The sequence below is a fragment of the Lynx rufus genome, unplaced genomic scaffold, assembly GCF_022079265.1.
Source record: "Lynx rufus isolate CCGP_SWC_20201006 ecotype Redwood Valley unplaced genomic scaffold, mLynRuf1.p SCAF_3, whole genome shotgun sequence".
Classification (NCBI taxonomy): domain Eukaryota; kingdom Metazoa; phylum Chordata; class Mammalia; order Carnivora; family Felidae; genus Lynx; species Lynx rufus.
The window spans coordinates 98,115,675-98,132,883 of record NW_025814845.1 but is presented as its reverse complement, the minus strand read 5'-3'; the positions used below and the strand labels follow the sequence as shown (position 1 = coordinate 98,132,883).

Here is a 17,209-nt window from a genome sequence, read left to right as displayed (position 1 = left end):
CCTTTACCTAAAGCTATGTGGCTGATAGGTTCCTCCCCCCTGGAATCCTTTTCTCTGTGAACTCCTATTTGTCCCCCAAAGCCTGGTTCAAATGGCAATTGCCTTTGAAAGCCTTCTTTTAACATTTCACTTGGAAAAAAAATAGCCTTCCCCACTGCAGGATTTACAGCATTTTGTGCATATTGCACTAGTACAGCCTGCATCTTCATAAGCCTTCTCCCTATACTGTAAGATCTGCATGGAAAACAATAATATCTTTGCATCCCTATATTGTTATGGATGAACTGTGTCCTCCAAAAAAAGGTACAGTAAATTCTTAATACCCAGTACCTCAAAATGTGACCTTATTTAAAAATAGGGTTGTTGCAGATGTCATTAGTTACGACAGCATCAAACTGGAGTAGAATGGGGCCCCAATCCAATATGAACGATGTCCTTATAAGAAGGCAGCAGTATGAACACACAGAGTCACTGGGAAGACACCATATGAAGATGGAGGTGGATTTTGGAGTGATACATCTACAAGCCAAGAAATGCCAAGAATTGGTGGTCTTTATCAGAATCTACGAAGAGGATGGGGTGCCTGGGTGGCTCAGTTGGTTAAGCGCCTGAGTCTTGATTTCAGCTCAGGTCATGATCTCATGGTTCATGAGTTCAAGCCCCACATGGGGTTCTATACTGACAGTACAGAGCCTGCTTGGAATTCTCTCTCTCCCTCGCTCTCAAAATAAATAAATAAACTTAAAAAAAAAAAAAGAACCTATGAAGAGGCAAAGAAGGATTCCTCCCACAGCCTTCAGAAGGAGTATAACCCTGCCAATATATTGATTTCAGACTTCTAGCCTCCAGAACTAGAAGATAATACATTTCTATTGTTTTAAGCCACTGGGTTTGTGGTACTTTGTTACAACAGCTCTGGGAAACCAACACATATCCCCAAATTCAGGGAAAAAAAAAAACTAATATATTTGTGTTGAAGAAGCAAATGACTTCAAGGATTTCACTTAATCAATTTGGGCTTACATAGAAAAATGGGAATATATACAGATGGCCATATTAGAACATCAAAAGTTCTCACTTTAAAAATCTGTAACTATGCAATTTCATATTTTAGTGTCATATTTCAACTTTCTTCCCCATCTAAAAATTTAAGATGATACAGTTCTAGGATTTCGAACATTCCCATATTCCTCCTTGCCTTGTCATCTACATTGTTTATAAAATGGAAACTATTATTAATCATCAGAGCAATTATATGAAAGTTTTTCAACAGACGATTCATTAAAAAATGACACAATTATTTATCTCTATATGTTATCTATAATCTAAAGATATTGTGTCTGAGACTTTAGAAAATGTTTTCCAAAGCATTTTTACTTACAACATGGTTGCTCTTAGTGATCTATTAATTTATCAGAATGTAGTTATGCTGATATGTGTCTCACCCAGAAACATTCATTTACATGGAAATAACAGTGTAAAGGCAGATAAAAGTAATCTTATATTTCAGGCTAGAGTCAAGGTCTACTCTCTACTTTAGTAACTGTAGCTAAGAAAGAAGGGAAAAAAATCTAGAAGAATTTGGAAAGAGAAATGTAATTCTAGTTACTGTGGTTAGAAGGGACATTTATTGTACAACTGAAAATTCCAAAGTATACAAGGAAGGCAGAATGCCATACTATTTGGTGCCTAAAATAACACATTATAAAGTAAAGCAATTTCATTTTTGGATCATGGAAACTTCAAGACTATGAAAAATGTGCTTTCTGAGATCTCTATGAGCCTTAACTTCAAGAACATGCAGCAAAGGTGCGAAATCTATCATGAAAAAGAAAGCCCTACACTCCCTGAGCCCAACATCCAGTTTCTGACACCTACATTTAATGTTGCCTCTAAACAGATGTCACAGCTTTTATTGTTTATGACTTCAAGCACCAGGACTCACAATGAAGGAAACACAGTCTTTTCTCCAGCTTGTGGAACTCCTATGAGTGTACACATTTAATCCAGTCATCTAATAATCCAACATTCATTAATCATGAGTTATGTCTGATCCTAGGCCCATCACTGATTTGCTGTGGCAGCTTTGGGTAAGTTATTTTTCTCTGAAGCTCAGTATTCTCATTTGTAAGCAAAGATAATGACAGTATCTGCTTCCTAGGATTGTTGTGATGATTATATAAGAGAATATGCTTAACATAGAGCCTAGCATATAGTAATTACCCAATAAAAGTTAACTGCTATATGTCATCATTATTACTGGGATGTGTTATGGAACTAGTAAGCAAGTTGAGGGTAGGACTGTGCCTATTTCTTAATGGACACCCAATACTAATACCTGAAAGCAGCGAATGTCAAAGTAAGTCTGTGTGCCAAATCCAGTCCAATGCCTGCTTCTGCAAATAAATGCCTATTTGAACACAGTCTCTCCTGTTCTTTTATATGTTGCCTATGTCTACTTTGCCCAGAAGATGTAAGCAGTTGTAAAAAAGACTGGATAGGCTGCAGATTCTGACTATTTATTATTTGGCTCTTTAAAAAATAAGTTTGCTAATCCTGTGCTAGAAACTTGCTACTTAGTGTGTGGTCCTCAGCTCATTAATGCAGACATGTAGGCTCCCTTGACCTACTGAATCAGAAACTACACATTTTCACAAAATCCCCAAATGATTCACATGTATATTAAGAGTTGATGAGCACTGGTCTAGGCCAGGGGCTTGCAAGCTTTCTGTAAAAGGCCAGACAGTAAATATTTAAACCTTTGTTGCAGGGCTATTATACCTGTTCAACTCTGCCTTCTAACTCAAAAGTAGCCACAGAAAATATGTAAATAAACAGGCATGGTTTTATGCCTTAAAGCTCTGTATGGAACCTGAAATTTCAATTTCATACAATTTTCATGTATCACAAAATATCCTTTTAATTTTTTTCAACCATTTAAAAATGTTGAAACCTTGGGGCACCTGGATGGGTCAGTCAGTTAAGTGTCCGACTCTTGATTTCGGCTCAGGTCATGATCTCATGGTTCACGAGTTTGAGCCCTTCATCTGTGGAGCCTGGTGGGGATTCTTTTGCTTTTGCTCTCTCTCTGCCCCTACCCTGCTTGAACTCTCTCCCTCTCAAAACAAACAAACAAACTTAAAAAACAAATTAAATATAAATGTTATAACCTTCCTTAGCTTGTGGGCCATACAAAAACAGGCAGCAGGTGGGATCTGGCCTGCAGATCAGAGTCAGCAGTCTTGGTCTAGGCTAATGCCATATCACTGCTTAGCCAACACTCTGTCCCTCCTCTCATGCTCCCCCCAAGATTCTAAACACTTACTTATATTTTCTAACATATGTGACTTTATGTTACTTATCTCCCTTACCCTAGAGAGAAGGGTATGTTACTTATCTAACTTATCCTAAAATACATTTCTGTTCCTCCTATATAATTTCTAACTTGTAGTATAAAGTTCCTGTCAAATGAGGTGATGGTGTACTATATCCTTTTCACTGGCAGAATAGAATATAGCACCAAGAGGCTCAGCTAGGAAGCTATAGGTAGATAGACCGACAGACAGACAGGTGGGCAGATAGATACCTTCCTCCAAAGAATAGGAAACTGATCACAACGAAAAACTCTTTTGCTCCTAAATTCTAACCAACCATACTGAGCATTTATAAATATGCAGTCAGGATTCATACCTGTTTGATACACAATATCCTCCTTCTTTGCCCTTCAAGTGGGCTGAAGTCTTTGGAAAGTGACATAGGAAGTCCTCACATCTTGTCCTTCCTTATTTCAGAGGCTAGTGAGTCACAAGCAACTGGAAGGAACAGCCACAGAGGGTCCCTTCTGGGAGGAACAGCTTTGCCCCAGCCTCCCTGCTGGGCCCTGGGCCAAGCTGCTGTGGAAATGGGTGATAGGAAGAAAGATGGCTAGAGAGGGGAATCCCCCCTTTCATTTAAGCCAGTGCCCTTTGTTCCTGGTTATACTAAGATGATAAACAAATCAGTTTCATAAAAGAAGCTTAGTTCATAGAAACCTTTAATTTGTGTTCAAAGTTTATTGAAGCTAAGCTCAATAAATGGGTAGATAAGAGGACTTTGTTGACTAAACTCAACATTAATGATTTAGGTTTAACAATTTGAGAAACAAAAAAGTTCTCAAGATTCATCAGAAACACAAACTATATGAACTATCTGAACCATTTAGAGGAAATATTCATATACACAATTTCATTTATTACATATAGATATATATGTATGTGCATGTATATATACATATATGTATATATACACATACACACACATATATATATGCACATATATAGTATATTACATTTTTAATCTGAATGAATGTGTTAGAATAGATTTTGACTTCTGGTCTAGGCTACTGCCACATCCTTTTTGACTTATTGACTCTATTTTACCTTTCTACCATCATCCAATTTTCTATCTCCTTTCTAGGGTAATTTATTCTGTGGGACAGACTGAGATAAAAACCTTTTTACATAATCTAACACATCGTTTAATTGTAAATCATTCACCAATGAAGTATTTCCTCTAGTGTATTAATTAGAGTATCTCAGCTATAGCAAACAGAAAATCCTGGCTTAACTAGCCGAAGCCTTATGAAATTTATCATGTTATAGGAGAAATTTTGAAGTGAGGCAGCTTCAGGGTTGCTTAGTTCAATGCCTCAACAATATCATCAAGGATCCTTTCCATTTTTCTATATTGCATTATTCAATATGTAAGCTTGTCCTTAGGCTAACTACCTTATATCTTTTTTTTTTTTTTTAATTTTTTTCAACGTTTATTTATTTTTGGGACAGAGAGAGACAGAGCATGAATGGGGGAGGGGCAGAGAGAGAGGGAGACACAGAATCGGAAACAGGCTCCAGGCTCTGAGCCATCAGCCCAGAGCCAGATGCGGAGAACTCACGGACAGCGAGATCGTGACCTGGCTGAAGTCGGACGCTTAACCGACTGCGCCACCCAGGCGCCCCACTACCTTATATCTTAATCAGACAAGGTAATATCCAGTAAAAATACTGTCTTTTTGTGTCTCTTTTTAATGTTGACCAAGTTTTTCTCTAAGCCCCCAGAAGATTCCACTTCATCGCTCATTGACCAGAAAGGTATCAAACTTATTACTAAAATATAAATAGCCAAGAATGAGATTACCATAATTGGATCAGAAAAGTATATGGCCATGTGGAAGAGATTAAATCACCTGAACAAAGATCAGCATTAGAAAGAAGAAAAGTGGGGAGGGGTGTGGGACTTATCACTGAGTAGTCAAACAGTCAACACTACAACCAATAAGAGGTATCCCACTCACCAGCTGTTGAAGAAAGCTAACTAATTTGCAGGAAATAGTAACTGGGAGATTCTGACTGTGACTATATAACATGAATACTGGATTAAAGTAATATAGATCTGAAGCAGCCTAAATGTAATTATAAAATTAAAGGCACATACCACAATCTAAAAATAGCTATAGAATTTGGCAAAACCTAGCCCTAACACCTTTCAGTAAACCAATGTCCATCAAGTAACTCAAGTGGTTGTAATCTGTAACCTTCACTCAAGCCCCAGCCAACTTTCCCCATGATATGATCAGTTCTAATTAATATAATTATGGGCCAATTAGAATCTGCATTCTTTTTTGTTCAGCTCAATCAAAATACTTGCCACTTTAAGAACATTCCATTGACTCTTACATTCCTCTCATATTTTTTTGTTTTGTTAGATTTTGATCACAACTTTACAGTCATTCTAATTTTCACTATTTGTATTTGTCAACAGCAACCAACACTTGCCTTCACAAGCAGGTACTAGGGAGTGGTAGGGACTGTAGAAGCATATGCTCTACTTAAAAGATTAGCTGCTTCTCAGTTTGGCTGACTAATGCTAGTGAAAATGTGAACCCAATAAGGTAAGATTTTCCAATTTTCCAAAATAAATAGGGAATCTAGATGTTTATGTAGTCATGTCCCAATTTGCTAATGTGGGCAATTAGTTACTGGATACTGATTACACAAAGGTATTCATTTTATGAAATTCCTTGAGCTGCACATGTTGATTTGTGTATCCTTCTGTATTCAAGAATAACATGTACTTGAATACAAAGTTTACTTTAAAATAAGCAAACAAAACAAAACAAAAAGAAATTCAAGTTATTAAAAAAAACCCTCTAAAATGATCTACAGGTTATCAGTTTGTGACTGCCAGGGGTTTGGGGGGCGTGTCTCTTACAGCTTCATTTCAGGGTGCTGCAAGTGGGTACAAACAAGGCTTGGTCATTCAGTGGTTGATGGATGATAGAGGACTGAAATTAAAAGAGAAGTTGTGTATTCTGTTCTTTCTGTCCCTCCCTGTCCACCCTTAGTGTCTACCCAGCAGCAGAAGTATAGAAACTTAGTTTTGTAAGCCAAGAGGAAGAGCAGAACACTATTTCTGAAACCCAGATGGTGAGGAGTAGCCATGGCACACAATTACTATTTACTTTTTTTTAACTACAGTAAAACCTCGGGTTATAAGTAACTTTTTGCTGTGAGTGTTCTGCAAGACGAGCAAACATTTCTAATAAATTTTAACTTGATAAAGGAGTGCTGTCTTGCAATATGAGTAGTATGTAATGCCAAGTGTCACATGATCACAACTGAGCCAATGATTTTTCTTCTCTCTCTCTCTCGCTCTCACTCTTGCTCTGTCGCTCTCCTTCTCTCACTGCGGGATTGTGGGTGATCATCAATGCAATGTCACATTTCCATGAAACCCTCAAAATGAGGCAAAAAGCAAATGTCTTTGTATAGGTTCCTTGTTAAAAGTTGCACAAAAAGAAAAAGATTCCGTTGAGCCAATAGATAGCAGTGATTCCATTAGTGGTAGTGAAAGTCGTCCTACACGATAACCCCCCTCTCTTGTCTCCCTCACAGCAGCCGCAAAGGTTTTCAAAGGTAATATAGGTTAATTTGTTTATTTTTCTTTATATTTTGTATTTTCTTTATTATTTTGTATTATATTACAGTATTGTAATCATTTTTATATGAATATTTTTGGGTTGTGGAACAAGTCATCTGAGTTTCCAGTATTTCTTATGGGTAAATTTGCTTGGATATACAAGTGCTTTGGATTACAAGCATGAATTATGCTCGCAAACCCAAGATTTTACTGTATTTCTTCAACTAGGAAACAAAAACCTATTCTAAATCTAACCTATTCTAACATTATTTTAAGTTTTCCAAATATAAGATAGAAAGCATATCAAACAAATTTCCTTTTATAATTTAAAAGTGCAAGTTAGAAACTGACTGATACTTGTTAATATATATCAGGACTTAATGTGTTTCAGAGATAGTTCTTTATCTTACCTTCCCGTCATGTTTTGCTCTTTTTTATAAGAATGTATTATGCAGCAAGTAATTTAGGATGGGATTATCTCTAGTGGGCTTCATAACTAATTTTGTTGGAGAACTATTTCTTTTAAGTGTTTTGCTGCTAAAAACATGACAGAGCTACTCTGTTTTTCCCATGAGTGTTCTGAAGACACATTTAAACATTTCTACCTATGAGAATCTGCTTAATTCCCCTGCAGAATATTCAAGGGGGGAAAAAAGTTACTATTTGACCAGGAAAGACTAAGTCATTTAAATATGATCAGATATCTAGAAATAAAATAGCACATTCCATGAAGAAACTGAGAAATCACAACACAGATATATTGTACATGAGCAACTCAGAAACACAGTATAAAAGAAGAGGAACATAAGTGATGTTTTTAAATTAAGCTTACTAGAACATGAAAATAACACCAACACCACATTAATTCCATTGGTTTTTCTTACATAGGACAGAGTAAAAAAACAAGTAAAGATAAAAACTGGTGGTAATAAATTTCTCCATTCCTTATGCTTAAGGGTAAATTCTAGCTTGAGAATGTCTGAGGGTTCAATGAATAATATTTCCCTTAAATCCAAAGTTCTTCCTTAATAGATTTTTAGACAACTATCTGCTCCTCGATAGTACTCAGTCTTAGTTTATGAATAAAATGAAAAGAGTTTATAGGGATAATGTCTTTTACACATGGCCCTATGTGTGTTTGTATATACACTTGTGTGTATGTGTGTGTATACTTGCATAAACTGTTTAAAATGGAAATGTCTCCAGAATAAAATGTATCCAGGATAAAATTACTAACTGGATTCTTAAAAGATGTAACTACTGCCTCAGAGTCTTGGGAAAACTGTTGCTCAGAAGCTGCCAGGATTCCAAGATATCAACCAGGAAGTCTACAAGAAAATGTGGGGAAATTTTAATTAAAAGTCCACTATCTAATCTAAGGTGATTTGAATACTTCTATAGATGTTTATGAAATTTTATCACGTATCATTATGGTTCATAACACACCATTTATACAAACAATAACCATATAAGTCAAACTCTCTAAACTGTCAAGTTACCCTTAGCTAAAGCAATCAATTATTTACTTTGATTTAGTACATCGCCCTAGATTTTTCCTGTATAGGAAAGACTAAGTATTGGTAAAGCAGCTAAAGACACAGCCAAGCTTCTGACTTTTATCCTTTCTCTCTAAAAGTCATCACCTTTTGCAAACAGATAAAATGTTGGTTTATGTACATTTATATCAAGTATCAAGAGCCTGGAATCCAAAAGATCATTTTGGTCTTTTTAAAAATGAGGGAAAAGCAGGGCAAAGGCATTCCCCATATGTGTGCTTTACTCAGTTACTTTTGCTACTTTGGCTTTTTGTATATGTGCTGCCAAAGTGAGCACAGGGTGTCTTGCAGCCACTTTGGCTTTTTGGAATGGAAGGTGAGATCTCAATAAAGATCAGACCCTTATCTCACCCAGCTAACTTCTTTTTCTTTTAATTCCAGTATAATTCCAGTCTAATACCTAGCACATTTCTTAAAGGCCCTTCCAGTCCTGTGTAGTCCATGATCCCATGAAGACTTGCACAGACCCTGACCACAGCAAATTCAAATTGCTCAATAATAATACACCCTTCAGATAAATGTGACTTTTAGTCTATGTGACTTTTAATCAAAAACAAAATGCAGGGTACAAAATTTTCCAAGATCTCATTCTAAGACTTGTTGTCTATGCTATTAACCAATGTTTCACATACCTTTATTTAAATCTTCTTAAATTAGAGAAAAGTTGAAATCTTCCCACCACCAATGTCAACCACCATCATAGAGTACAGGTGCGCAGCCTCATGTGTTCACAAAGTATCTTCCAGATCCCAATAATCTTGAGCATTCCTTGTTCATGTGCCTCAAACTCTTCTGTCCACAGAGATCATTGAAGAAGGAAATTTACTGATCAACATTATTTGGTTGGTTTAAGAAGACATTTTGTGGTATCATAGAGAACATTTCACCAACATCATAAACCATTCATGTGGAATTCTGGAATATAGAATACAAAATTGTATTATTTTTATGATTCCAAATATCAACATGTGACAGAAAAAATAATAATCACAAATATCTACACTGGTAACCATACGTCAAGACATATTCTCTTATTTTGTATTTATTTCTGAAACTATTTCTCTTCTATCTAGTTCTAGGACTTTAAGCCCAGTGGAAGGGAGAAAAGGATAAACATGAAGCTATATCTATCACTAAAGCAATAGGAAGAACATAGCCCTATTTATTTGTTGATAAGATTTCTAGAAGCTAAAAATGGAAAGCAAAACAGGAAATAATAGTTTATTTATAAATAGCTTATTTATTTATGGGCCAAGCAAGAGTTAATATAAATAAGCCCTATTTCAGTCATATTCATTGTTTAAAACATCCCCCTCATCTTACCTAGTTTACAACTACTCCTAAATTTCACTCTTTGCCTTAGTGCTATTTCTCCTTCTCTGTTTTCTGTGTCAACATGGTGGCAGGTAATAAACTACCTAAACCAAAACCATAGGCTTCTCATGACCCAGGTCTTTTTCTCACTGACTTTGCCAGGCACGACTTCTGCTCTTTCTATGACCCTCCTCGTTGCTGAGAGTGAGCCTGTCCCTTCAACCACTCCCCACTCCTCCACCTAACTCAAGTATATTTCAATTCCTGAAACTCCTCTGATTGCTGCTCTTTTGAATAAACTCTGGGACCAGGTTTTTTTGTTGATGTTGCTGTTTCTGTCTCTACGAATTTTCTTTGTGTTTACCCACACCAATCTGACCTTCCCACCTTCCTCATCTCCCCATTTCCACTTCATGAGTGACTTCAAATGACAAAAGGGAAAATCCTGAAACAGATCAAATTCCTGAATGAATGAGGGAGCATTAGGGACAGTCTTATAGCTGCAGCCTACCCCCTGCAGTTGTGATTGTATTTGAGGGCACCAAAATGAAGTCTTAAGTAGAATGCACAGTTGTTTGATGAAGTTTAGCAGTAATAACCAACTGGTGTTCTGCCAGAAATTCAGTTTTCCCTTCTATTTTCCTAAACACCGTTAACATTTTTTTTAACGTGATGGATTTGCTAAGGTAAAATGTTTTATCTCATTACAGCCTGAACTTTTTTAAAATGCCTTCTGCAAAAAACAAATCTCCAGCATCGTACCCTTACCCACCTTCCCCCGAACATTCCATCACCATTTTTTATTAAAACTCTCTCACTGTGACACTCCAAAGACATGTCTGATTCCACCCGCCCAGGGGGTGGCGAGGCTAGGATGCCAGACCTACCTTGGCCACCGGAGACACTGGGCAGGTGAGGGCGGCAGGGACAGTGGTTTGTGTGAGCTCAGAAGCTCAGGGGCAGGTGGTGTTTGGAGGGAACCAGGGGAGACTAACAACAGTGGCCTGAGTCAGGAGCCGGCAGCCCTAAAAGCAGACAGCGCCGGGTATTTTCAGCAGGCTCCGGTTCAGCGTGTTCCCCTGCAACAGCCCCTTAATTTCTGATACCAGCTAAAAACACTTGCCTCTCTGTCGCTGAGATCTTGTTGCTTGGCACTCGCGCATGGGCACCTGCATCCCACCAGTCGCCCCTGGAGGCTGCCGGGAGCCTTTGGATTTGCGCATGCGCAGTCTGTTCCTCAGACCGGGCCTTCGCCAGTGTGGGGGAGTCAAGCCGGCTCTAGGCCCCATCCCTGCAAGCCCTCACCTCTGCTCCCCTTTGATGGGCGGTAGAGAGAAAGCTTGGGCCAGACGCCTTCATGCCAGAAACTAGAACCCTCTATATGTGTGCACACACCTGTTTGGTGGAGGCCAGTGCCCTAGATGCGAAATTTACTGTACTGTTGCAAACCCAATCCCAGCTCCCAGTGGGCAACAGCACAGGGAAGAGCTCTTCTAGGATCCACTTGTCTCCCTGCCAGGCTTTCCCCTCTTAAGCCTTGTCTGTCTATCCACGAGCCCCCTGAGATGCAGCTAGGGACAAGGGCCCGGGAGAAACGAAATCTCTCCTTAGGAGAACAGGAGGAAGAAGCTAGAGATCTATATACCCACCCTCCCCTGCCATGCTCTAGGAAAGTTGGGGGGGGGGGTCAGCAAACAGTCCACACCATCCAGCCTCGAAGGCCATTAGAAAGAGGAAGATGATGGTAACTCCTGCCCAGCTTGGGCTTGCTGCCGAGGTGCAGAAGTGTATGAAGGAGTCTGAGGCTCCAGCATATGAAAAGCTTTCTCATCCAAGAAACGAAACTATTTTTGGAGCCAGAAAGGAAAAACTTTTGGATACTTTCCTCTTCCCTCAGGTCCTTAGGAGCAGTAATTTTTAAATTATCACCGGCTCCTTCAAATAGCATTATGCTAATTCACATACATGAATTTTCCATTTCCCTGTCTCATTCTTTGTGCTAAATTTTTCATACAATTTACGTCTGCATGTTAAAAAAAAAAAATACCACCAAGATACATTACTATTGTTCCTTCAGACAAAGTGGATCCTATGGTAAGTGTATGTTTAACTTTTTAAGAAACTGCCAGACTGTTACACAAAGTGATTGGGCGTTTTACATTCCTACCAGAAATACATGAGGGTTCTAGTTTTCTTGACATCCTAGTCAACAATTGGGTTTGTCAGCCTTTTCAATATAAGCCATTTTAATGGATGTATAGTGATATTTTATGGTGATTTTAGTTTGCATTTTCCTAACGATTGATGATGTTGAGTATCTTTCCATGAACTTGTTAGCCACAAAGTGTCTTCTTTTTCTTTTGCTCATTTCTTAATTGAAATGTTGCTCTTTTCTTATCGTTGTGTTATACACCTTCTCTGTATATTTTGTAGTTATGTGTGTGGGTACACAGATGTATGTTGTGGAAATATTTTCTCCCATTTTGTGGCTTGCTTTTCATTTTTAATAGTGTTTTTTGACAGGTAAAAGTTTTGATTTTGGTGAAGTAAAGTTAACAAAATTTTCATTTATGGTTTATGATTATGTCTTATCTAAGAAACCTCTGCCTAATTCAAGGTTATAAAGATTTTCTCCTATATTTCCTCTTAAAAGATTTATAGTTTTAGCTCCTATGTTTAGGTATAAGGGCTATTTTGAATTATTTTTTGTGTGTGATGTAACAAAAAGGTTGAGATCCCCTTTTTGTATGTACATATATCCAGTTATTCTAGCACAGTTTACTGAAAATACAATCCTTTCCACTGAATTTTTGACATCTTCGTTGAAAATGAATTGATTATATAATTGTTGGTCTATTTATGGATTGTCATTTCTGTTCCATTAATCTATGTATGTCTAGTCTCTGCTGTTACTATACTCCCTTGGTAGTATAACTTTTTTTTTTTTTTTTTTTTTTAGAAAGTGAGAGGGCACAAGAGGGGGCGGGCTCAGAGGGAGAGAGAGAGAGAGAGAGAGAATCTTAGGTAGGCTCCATGTTCAGCCCAGAGCCCAATGTAGGGCTCAGTCCCGCCACCTTGGGATCATGACCTAAACCTAAATTAAAAGTCAGAAACCCGACTGACTGAGCCATCCAGGTGCCCTGGTACTATAACTTTATTATCTTGAAATCATATTGCATAAATCCTCCCAAATTTATTTTTTTAATCACTTGCTCTTTGAATTTCTCTATAAATTATAAAATAAATGTGTCAATTTCTCCTTATTCTTGTTTATGAAAGATTTGCTGAATATAGAATTTTGAGTTGACATCTTTTTCTGTTAGCATTTTAAAGAAATAAGTCCATTGTCTTTGGTTTGCATAAATTTCTGACAAAATGTCTGCTGTTATTTTTATCTTTGTTTCTCTGCATGCAATGTGTGTTTGTTTTCTTGATGCTTTTAAGATTCCCTCTTTAACACCTTTCCAGCAATTTGATTAAAATAAGTCTTGGAGAGGCTTGATTTATATTTGTTTTACTTGGGCTTCATTTTGTCATTTGGTTCTGAGAGTTTATAACTTTTCAAATCAAATTTTAAAAAGTTTGGCCATTATTTCATCAAGCATTTTTTATCTTCCTTCCTTTCTCTGGAATCCCAATTGCATTTGTTATTATCTCCTGGATCACTAAAGACTAATTTTTTTCAGCCTTTTTTAATCTGTGCTTCATTCTGGATACTTTCTATCACTATCCAATACGTATATTGTTGTCTGTTAATTAATTTGACTACCTTTTTAATTTGGGGTCTGTTTTATTGACTGACTTTTCTCTAAGTTATGGGTCACATTTTTCTGCTTCTTCCCATAAACAGTGATTTTAGTTGAATGCTGAACATCATGTATTTATGTTCTTGAGTGTTGCATTTTGTTATAGTTTGGGGGTGAATTTAGATTACCTTTAATGCTCATTGAGCCCCACTTTTAAGGTGAGCTTTTCTGGGCTCTCCACTAAATGCATCATATATTCATGAAGGGCTCTTCACTTTGGCTGATGGGAGCTTGAATGATTCTCAGACCTTTATGAGCTCCAGGAATTGTTCAGCTTACAGCTCCCTGGTAATTGTCTTTCCCCTGAAATTGCTCATGTCCAGTGATCTTTGTAGATTGATATTCAGCCAAAAATTTGATGGGGCTACTTTGAAGATACTTGGAGCACTTCTGCATAGCTCCCTCTTCGTAGGCAGTCTGCCTCACAAATTCTAGTTGCCTTGCCTTCCCCAAGTAATGATTTCGGTCCCCTCAATTCATTGACATACCCAAGTTTTGTTTGGTTTCCCCTTCCTGTACTTCACTGGAAAGTACTTCTAGGCACAAAGTCTAGATGAAGGTAGAGATCACCTCATGTGTTTCTCTTTCCTCCAAGATTATTGTCCCAGGATTATTATGAGGATGAATGAATTAAGATCAGTAGAGACTTGGACCCAAACGTGGCATATGCAAGCTCTCAATAAATGTTATCTTTTTTTTAAAAGTCTACCCTACCTTATCTAAAATCCTAGAGTCCAGGTGAATTTTGAAATTTGGAGACTATTTTATAATGACAATATGGAACATTACTCTAGTGGGGTCTGAGAAACACCCCATGACCAAACATTAAGGCTTCTATAGCAAACTGCATGAATATTTATTTTAAGTGAGATAAATAAAGACTAAAAATAATCTCATGTCAGTTCAGGTCAGATTTTGTTGCTCAAGCAATTATTTCAATATTTTAATTTTCATAAATTTTTTATTTTAAAATTTCAAATGAGGCATAATGGACTGTATTATTTTATATTGGTGAGAAAATTAAATGAGGTGATATATGCAAGGTAAGCTAAGCACAATGCCTGGCACATAATAGGTTCTCCATATATGTGCATTTGCCCTTGATACTGAAATTAATAATATTAATTTTATTATATTAAATCCACAAAATATTTGCAGCTAAGGCAACATCTTTATAGGTTGTTTTTATAGAAGTCTTCCAGACATTCCCACAGATAACTTCCTGTGAAGTTCCCAGATTTTTTTACTGTCTCATATTTTATGACTGGGCATGTAACTCATCTGTCCCCCTTTATGTCCTGCACCTACCTTGGTGAAGTGTCCCTTGTTTGATCCCCCAGCTTGGTTAGTGTCTCATCAGTCACAGTGAAGGAAAGCCAGTCTCACAGAAAAAAGAAAGAAAGGATAAAATAATGACTGCTTTTTATTGAACATTTGGTCTAGGATCTGTGCTAGATACTTTATATGATTATCTCATTTAATTCTCACAACTATTTTGTGGAATAGATATTGCATTACTATTTTACAGATTGAGAAACTGAGACACACAGAGGTTGGATGATTGCCTAAGGACTTTAGAAAGAAGTCCCTGAAATTGTTTATGTGCTTTGCCTCCCCTCCACCATGAGGGACACACCATTCCAAAGTTTAAGTGTGTAGATGTCTTAAAACTACTAGATACTAGGGCAAACTAATGAGTGTTATCAGATTCCACATTCGGGTGGAATGTATTAAAAAATTCTCCCTATCAACCTAGATGGGAATTAAAAGACATCCCAACAACAGCATTTCTGTTCTCAGACCCACAGGGCTTCAATATTCCTTTTGCAGCTCACCTTCAACATTTTCCCCACAACCACTATCTTGTTCACTCCCTAAATCTGATTTGTGTACTCCCTTCAGTCTGTCACCCTTACCAGATTAAAATCTTTGAAAGTGGAGGCTGTGTCTAATTTTCCTTTCTATCCATCTCCAAAATAAATATTTAACACATAGTTACAGCTGGTGTGCTTTTGATGGAACAGAAACTAAAGCAATACCTCAAGGGAAATCACAGACTGGCATTTCAATGTCGATTGGGTTCTTACTTCACACATATGTCAGATTCAAAGTCAGCTGCAGCTCTTACCTTGCGTTGAGTTTCCAGAAACTGATGAATCTTGGGATTTTTGTCAAATAAGTACAAAAGAACATTTTAAACATTATAATAAGTATTTCTTCAGTCTTCATTAATTAATTGCTGCTGTCTTCCATCCTCTGAATTTATAAAATGCACTCTGCTTTTTTTCCTGTCCATATTGTGTGGGATGTAGGTAAGTAGAAGTAGGTGGTAGATGGAAACCCTCAAAAAGGAAGCTTGGGACACCTGGGTGACTCAGTTGATTGAGCATCTGATTTCAGCTCAGGTTATGATCTCCTGGGTCATGGGTTCAAGCCCCATGTCGGGCTCTGTGCTGACAGCTCAGAGCCTGGAGCCTGCTTTGGATTCTGTGTCTCCCTCTCTCTCTCTGCCCCTCCCCTGCTCACACTCTGTCTCTGACTCTCTCAAAAATAAACAAACATTAAAAAAATAATAAAAAAGTAAGTTCAAGCCAATTCAATAATTTTTAATCCACAGACAATCCCCATTATTTCCTTATTTTCCAGTATAGATTTTCTGTAAAACATACTTACATAAAGATGGTAGAATGATCCATCCACTGAAAAATGTAAATAAATTTTGAATTAATAAGCATTGGGAAATAGAAGGCATTTCTTCTTTTTCTTTTTTCTATTTTTTTTCAAGGACCTATCCGTTGACTCCACTATATTTTCTGAATAATACAATACAGGGATTTGAGGGTAGAAAGTATATGCCTAACCCTAACATTGGCCCATAAAACTCCTCAGATTGCACCTTGCAACTGTTGTCAAATGAGCTCATTGAATCAGCAGTATTAATTTAATCATATTTTGGTTTTTATGACGAAATAGTTCCAAGGAATATGTTTGAGTAAATTCTTAGTGTTCCATCTGAAAATCCGTTCTATAATAATGATAGGTAGTTGCTCACATTTTTTTTCCTACTGTGTAAAGCCTCCCAATAGACCACAGAGTTGTGGGGGAAAGTGTTTCTTTTCACCTTACAAATAGTAAATCCAAATTAACTGAATAAGCCAAGGAATAAAAAAACAAAAACAAAAACAAAAAAACCCACATGCAATAAAGAGGTTAGTTTCCATTTCATCTTATGTGCAGTAAACACTAAGTTCTAATTCAGATATGTTTTCTTTAAACATTTTTTAAGGAAAGAGATAAATTTCATCTATAAATATTAAATAGATGATTTGAAGCACTCTGATTTGTATCATCAATTTTCAAATGGAAATTTTATCACAAAGCTAATAAAAACAAAAAGAGGAGTCAGCATTAAAAAAAAAAAAAAGGATGAGTGAGACATTCTACAGTTTCTCAGTTGAAAGGAACAGCACTTCCTTTTCTCATGATACCAAAAGCTCCCCGATAGTGGACTACACCGGCTTAGAATGTGTCTCCCTCCAGCAGAACAGCTGTATTACTTTTCCCAGCAGCTGATTG

General features: G+C 37.1%; 1 long non-coding RNA gene across 7 annotated transcripts in view; it reads right to left on the bottom strand.

The window, feature by feature from the left end:
• The window catches only part of LOC124520693 (uncharacterized), a 191,483-nt gene that overhangs the window by 154,199 nt on the left and 20,075 nt on the right, over window positions 1-17,209 (bottom strand). For 3 of the 7 annotated variants that reach the window (XR_006964373.1, XR_006964374.1, XR_006964370.1), the window contains 5 exons: window positions 16,307-16,332; window positions 15,762-15,791; window positions 14,942-15,014; window positions 9,146-9,428; window positions 7,695-8,285 (listed from right to left, as the gene is read on the bottom strand). This is a non-coding gene — a long non-coding RNA (uncharacterized LOC124520693). Of the gene's footprint in view, window positions 1-7,694; window positions 8,286-9,145; window positions 9,429-14,941; window positions 15,015-15,761; window positions 15,792-16,306; window positions 16,333-17,209 lie in introns of those variants that run through there. The other 4 variants (XR_006964372.1, XR_006964371.1, XR_006964376.1 and 1 more) reach the window with 2 other exon arrangements.